General features: G+C 49.9%; 2 non-coding genes across 2 annotated transcripts; both read left to right on the top strand.

Moving 5' to 3' along the window:
- The first annotated feature begins 1,588 nt into the window (after positions 1 to 1,588).
- LOC124346374 lies at positions 1,589 to 3,882 on the top strand. The gene has a single exon (XR_006919922.1). It is a non-coding gene; the product is annotated as a small subunit ribosomal RNA (ribosomal RNA).
- Positions 3,883 to 4,813: 931 nt separating this feature from the next.
- LOC124346223 lies at positions 4,814 to 4,966 on the top strand. The gene has a single exon (XR_006919795.1). It is a non-coding gene; the product is annotated as a 5.8S ribosomal RNA (ribosomal RNA).
- The last annotated feature ends 1,784 nt before the right edge of the window (positions 4,967 to 6,750 follow it).

Here is a 6,750-nt window from a genome sequence, read left to right as displayed (position 1 = left end):
CAGCGTTTACCGTCAGCGACGATACGGAAGAGAAAAGAAAATGGTGCGCGTCTTTTCACTTTTTGACACCGTATCAAAAAAAATTACCGTTCAGGCGGAAATGTGTGTGTGTGTGTGTGAGCCGAGAGATAAAAATAAAAAAGCCACCAAACAGAACGCTTTCAAATTATTTCGTGCGGCGTGCGCATATTTCACATTTTGCCGTTTGACGGAAGCTCGTTGTGTGGAACACAGAAGTGGAGATGGACGGAGTTGAAGGGGGGCGAAGACGGCCCGGTCGGACAAAGTCAAGAGATTGAAATATACGAGAGAATTGGGTGGAAGTGATGGCAAATCTATAAAATTCAAAAATCGGATGAGATGCGAGGACCGCAAAATGTGGCGTCGACTCTGACTCTCTTTTACTACGAACTTCCCTTCGACGGAAGATATCGAGAGCTGAGCTGAGCGCCCGCTGAGTATGGCCGGCGTAATTACAAACGAGTTACGGTTGGAGCTATATCGATTGTACGTATCCCGAACGTTCATCGAACAAGCCAGATCAACTCGGCGCCCGGTAAGATGTACGCTCAGTTATGGCCATGACACACGAAGGGAGAATTCAAACGGCTGTGAGTGTACGGCCCGCCCGGAGTTGTGTGTAGGCAGTGACCTCTCAAGAAAAAACGTAAAAAATTTTTTTTTGACAGTCACCGGTCTGCGACAAGTAATCAGTACGAAACTTGGGTGCAATGCAAAAAACATTTTGAGAATCCTTGCTTGACAACAACGAATCTAACACGATAAAAAAACGATCCCCATCGGTGTACCGCTTGCTTTTCTCGCGCTTCGGCGCAGAATCGCTTATTCAGCTGCCCTTGGAATATGTTCGTTTCGTGCATACTTGATCTCGGTCATTCTTCGGTGAACTCTTAAAGAATTGCGCACTTTTATAGGGGTAGTCTGGTTGCTTGTCTCGACTTGAAATGATTTGTTTTTTTCCGCCCATGACTTTCTATACGATGCCTCTATGCTGGCCTCTGACCGCGGTTGTTCCGAGTTTTCTCTTTCTCTTCGAAAGTCTTTGCGGAAAATTCTGCCTCGTGTGACCGTTGAGCGGTGAGGTGTGTGTGTGTGTGTGTGTCGTGCGGGGTGATGCGAGAGTGTGCCTCGGCGGTGGAAAAATAAAAATAAAACTCTGAGCCCACAAAAATTTAAAAGATGTATGCTTGTCAGCTTAGTAAAGCAGGCTTGACTTATGAGCATACAGCACGCCACATATGACCGTCGAAAACCGTAATACGGGAAAAAAAGTTGATGAATATATCAAGACCGGTCGAATGAATCCGATTCACTTTGGGCTCATAGACCGTTGAATGGTCTTTGACTTTGGAAATTGAAATGAAAAAAATCCAACAAACGGATCGGATCGGTGTTTCTCTTCACTGGGACTCGCTGTGACACGCCAGGCGTTGCGATCAAAAATTTTAGTTTCCGAAGAAAAAGAAAAAAACGAAAAAACGTGTTGATTTGGTGTGTGTTTGGTGATGCGTGGGCGAAATAAAAACCCGCAACTCGCCGGATGCATATCAAACAAACATACACGAAATACCTGGTTGATCCTGCCAGTAGCATATGCTTGTCTCAAAGATTAAGCCATGCATGTCTAAGTACAAGCCGCTAGACGGCGAAACCGCGAATGGCTCAATAAATCAGTTATGGTTCCTTAGATCCACTCCATCCTACTTGGATAACTGTGGTAATTCTAGAGCTAATACATGCACTCGAGCCTCGACTGCGGGCTTTCGGGCTCGCAGAAGAGGTGCTTTTATTAGATCAAAACCAGTCGGGGCCGGGCTTTCGGGCTCGCGCACCGTACCAATTTTGGTGACTCTGGATAACTTCACGCCGATCGCACGGCCTTCGCGCCGGCGACGTATCTTTCAAATGTCTGCCTTATCAACTGTCGATGGTAGGTTACGCGCCTACCATGGTTGCAACGGGTAACGGGGAATCGGGGTTCGATTCCGGAGAGGGAGCCTGAGAAACGGCTACCACATCCAAGGAAGGCAGCAGGCGCGCAAATTACCCACTCCCGGCACGGGGAGGTAGTGACGAAAAATAACGATACGGGACTCTTCCGAGGCCCCGTGATTGGAATGAGTACACTTTAAATCCTTTAACGAGGAACCATTGGAGGGCAAGTCTGGTGCCAGCAGCCGCGGTAACTCCAGCTCCAATAGCGTATATTAAAGTTGTTGCGGTTAAAAAGCTCGTAGTCGGATGTCTGTCTTCGGCCGGGCGGCGCCGCTCTGAATCAAGGGTGTTGCGTTTCACGCTCTGGGAGCCCGGGTGTCAAAGCCCGACTCTCTTCACGGTCGGACAACATCGCCGGAGTGGTGGTCGGTGCGTCGTTGTTGTATCTGCGGCCAGAGTTGGAAAGTTCTTTCGGGTTCTTTTTTAATTTTGGTCGTAGTTGACTCGATTCGCTCCACCCAGTCAATCGTTCGGGGTGCCCTTCACCGGGTGTCTCGGGCGGCCGGCAACGTTTACTTTGAACAAATTAGAGTGCTCAAAGCAGGTGTATCCCAACGCCTGAATATCGCAGCATGGAATGATGGAATAGGACCTCGGTCCGATTTTGCTGGTCTTTTACTTTTGGACCCGAGGTAATGGTCAATAGAGACGGACGGGGGCATTCGTACTGCGGCGACAGAGGTGAAATTCTTGGACCGCCGCAAGACGAACAACAGCGAAGGCATTTGCCAAGAATGTTTTCCTTGATCAAGAACGAAAGTTAGAGGTTCGAAGGCGATCAGATACCGCCCTAGTTCTAACCATAAACGATGCCAACCAGCAATCCGTCGGAGTTACTCCAATGACTCGACGGGCAGCTTCCGGGAAACCAAAGTCTTTGGGTTCCGGGGGAAGTATGGTTGCAAAGCTGAAACTTAAAGGAATTGACGGAAGGGCACCACCAGGAGTGGAGCCTGCGGCTTAATTTGACTCAACACGGGAAACCTCACCAGGCCCGGACACTGGAAGGATTGACAGATTGAGAGCTCTTTCTTGATTCGGTGGATGGTGGTGCATGGCCGTTCTTAGTTGGTGGAGCGATTTGTCTGGTTAATTCCGATAACGAACGAGACTCTAGCCTGCTAAATAGGTGACGGGTTTTATCAATTGAAACCGAAGGGAGTACGGAGGCGTCGGGATCAGGTGGCGGCGATTCGGGTCTCGGTGGGACTGGTTCCTTTAGTGAGGCAATCTCTCGGCTTGGTTTCGTTGTGCTTTGTTCGTCGGGTGTACGGCCTTCACGGGTTGGTTGCCTGGCGGATGAGGTATGGCGGGGCTTTGTCGGGAATGTCTCGCGGGGGCTGGCTCTATTGTTATTCGGTCGTCGTCATCCCCGGCGATACCTTCTGCTCTCGCGTCCGTCACGCAGTCTTCTTAGAGGGACAAGCGGCGTCCAGCCGCGTGACAGTGAGCAATAACAGGTCTGTGATGCCCTTAGATGTCCTGGGCCGCACGCGCGCTACACTGAAGGAATCAGCGTGTTTCACTCTCCCTGTCCGAAAGGACCGGGTAACCGCTGAACCTCCTTCGTGGTTGGGATTGGGGACTGCAATGATCCCCATGAACCAGGAATCCCTAGTAGGCGCGGGTCACTAGCCCGCGTCGATTACGTCCCTGCCCTTTGTACACACCGCCCGTCGCTACTACCGATTGAATGATTTAGTGAGGCCTTCGGACGGGCTTGTCGGGGTGCCGTCGAGTGGGGAGCAATCTCTGCCCGTGCGGTGCCTACCAACGGCGAGACTGAAAGATGGTCGAACTTGATCCTTTAGAGGAAGTAAAAGTCGTAACAAGGTTTCCGTAGGTGAACCTGCGGAAGGATCATAAACGAACAAGACAAATGTTTTGCGCATATGGCTTTGGTTGAGCACGAAACAACTAAAAGTTGCAAAACAAAAAAACCCCATCAAAAGTCTTTCGGCGTAAGACATCGTATGAACTATGTGTGGGTTGACGGAAGAAAATCATTTATTTTGAACGGGTATCAGGCGCTCTGATGCGCGGTGGTTTAAAGCGGATTCGCCTTTTCAAATTGATTTTTCTTTCCTCTCGGCTCAAAAAAAAACACAAAGTCTTTCGATTTGGTCTATGGCCGTGAGCAAATTCTTCCTGCTTCGATGGTGAATGTCTCTATAGATTCATTCGACCTTTAGCGGCGCTCACAGTGTTGACGTTAGTAGAGTGAAGAATACGATAGCCCGCCTGGGCCGCGAGTACCGAAGGAACAATAAAGGAGATTTTATAAAGTCTTAGTCCCTAAATCAAACACTTTGAAAAATAAAAACTCGGTGGATGGAGAGTCGGAAAAAAAAAAAACATCAAGATTTTGAACGGGTATCAGGCGCTCTGATGCGCGGTGGTTTAAAGCGGATACGCCCAATCGAAATTGTTTTTTTTTTGTTTCTCTCTTCGTCTTCGGGATTTTTTGATTCTCGGTGGGGGACGAAAGTGTGAGACTTTACTCTGGACGTTCTTTTCGGGCGTAGATACTCGTGGTTGCGTGCGTGTGCGTCGTATAGACTAACACTCCAAAGCCCGACACTATGCCGTTGAAAACCGAATGTTTTTTAAGCTTGCCCTTCGCCCTCTCGATGAAGTAGGAAGAATTCAAAATCACAATAACACACTAAACCCAAATTCTAGTACGAGTGTTTATCGGAACATTTTCTTTCTGGCTTTCTTTCTCCGCCCTCGCATTCATTTGCTTGGGCGGGTTGGAGAAAAAGAGAGAAGAAAACGAATATGTCGTTTTATATACGACCCTGAACGGTGGATCACTAGGCTCGTGGATCGATGAAGAGCGCAGCAAAGTGCGCTAATCCATGCGAACTGCAGAACACATGGAGCATCGAAATCTTGAACGTAAATGGCGGCCCAGCTTCTCGCTCGGGCCACATCTGACTGAGGGTCGGTCGAATGATGAACGAACAGAGATTTTTTCAGTCTTGGTTTTGCATGTTGGGTCGCGGCGAGATTTATTTTTCACCCGGCCTGACCGCATAAAAGCTCCCGAATCTCTAACGTCTGGGTGCCGCGCGACTTAAGTGTCCGCGATGCCTCAAATACAAAAAAGGGGGAAAAATAAAAGAAGGTTCGCCCTGTTTTGTTTTTTTCCTCTCTATTCAAAAGAAACCTTTTTCGATGGCAAAACAGATGGGAAATTTTTGAGCCAACTCAAAAAAAATTTAGAAATAAACACATCTTCTCGAACAAGGTGTCGGCTGCGTGTGCGCGATATACCGCTTCAACGCGAGTTTAGTTGTGTGTGTGCGCCGGGCGTGTCGAAGTGTCGACCACCGCGAATTATCACTCACTCTAACCGCTCGTTATGCAAGCATGGTTCGCGCACGACGCGTTGTTTCAATACAAAAAGCCGCAGGACGCCCTGTCACTTTTCGTAAATTAATTTTTGCGAATAACGAGAGACTCGCTTTATTTCGAAAAAAAAATTTGAACCGGCAATTATTCAATCTTTCCCGGCTTTAAAACGCCAAAGTCTGTCGAGCTAGATAAAGTGTTGTCTCCTTTTGAAAACAAACAATTCATTCTGACCTCAGTTTAGATGAGACTACCCGCTGAACTTAAGCATATCAGTAAGCGGAGGAAAAGAAACTAACAAGGATTCCCTTAGTAGCGGCGAGCGAACAGGGATGAGCCCAGCACCGAACCTCGCGCCCGGTTGAGCGGGTGCCGAGGAATGTGGTGTTCGGGAGGATCGTGCGCGTCTGTCCGGTATCTATCGTCCAAGTCTCCATGAACGGGGCGAGCAACCCACAGAGGGTGTCAGGCCCGTAGATAAGACGAGCCGAGACCGTGCATCGGATCCCTTCCCAAGAGTCGGGTTGCTTGAGCGTGCAGCCCTAAGCGGGAGGTAAACTCCTTCTAAGGCTAAATATCGCCACGAGACCGATAGCGAACAAGTACCGCGAGGGAAAGTTGAAAAGAACTTTGAAGAGAGAGTTCAAGAGTGCGTGAAACCGTTCAGGGGGTTAAACGGGTGGGCCCTCGAAGGTCGAACAAGTCCCCGCTCCCGGCACTTGGTTGTATGCCCTTAACGCTGCATGGAGACTGCCTGAATTGGCGGCTCTCTTGCATAAGTCGTTCTGCGATCGCAATAGCCACGCCAAGGTCCGCAAGTGGGGGGCCTAGTAGGACTCCGCGACCGACTGGGTGTCTGTTACACGGGGCGTCCGTTAGCGAGTTTCGTGGTTACCTTCGCGGGTGCCGCGATGACGAGCGCGGCGTTTCCCAACAGTACTGCCCGGTCGTGACCTGTCTCCTCCCGGGAGGTGTCGTAGCTTTTTTTTGTAAAAGAGAAAAAGTTGCGGTGCTCAACCTGTGGAGGCCCAGAGCGGAGAGTAGAAGTCGGGTCCCACCCGACCCGTCTTGAAACACGGACCAAGGAGTCTAACATGTGCGCAAGTCGTCGAGAAATTATCAAACTAAACTCGCGAGGCGCAATGAAAGTGAAGCGGCCCCGATGAGGGTGCATCCGCGAGGGGTGATCCCGTCTCGAACAGAGCGGGCGCAACCCCAGGGCGTCCGAATGCTCGCGAGATCTTTCCCCCTTAAAAGGGTTTGGTCGAGTCGGCCGGACGAACCCAGAGCGCACACGTTGGGACCCGAAAGATGGTGACCTATGCCTGGCCAGGACGAAGCCAGGGGAAACCCTGGTGGAGGTCCGCAGCGATTCTG

This window comes from Daphnia pulicaria, chromosome 6, assembly GCF_021234035.1.
Source record: "Daphnia pulicaria isolate SC F1-1A chromosome 6, SC_F0-13Bv2, whole genome shotgun sequence".
Lineage (NCBI taxonomy): Eukaryota > Metazoa > Arthropoda > Branchiopoda > Diplostraca > Daphniidae > Daphnia > Daphnia pulicaria.
This window is presented reverse-complemented; position numbering and strand designations above follow the sequence as displayed.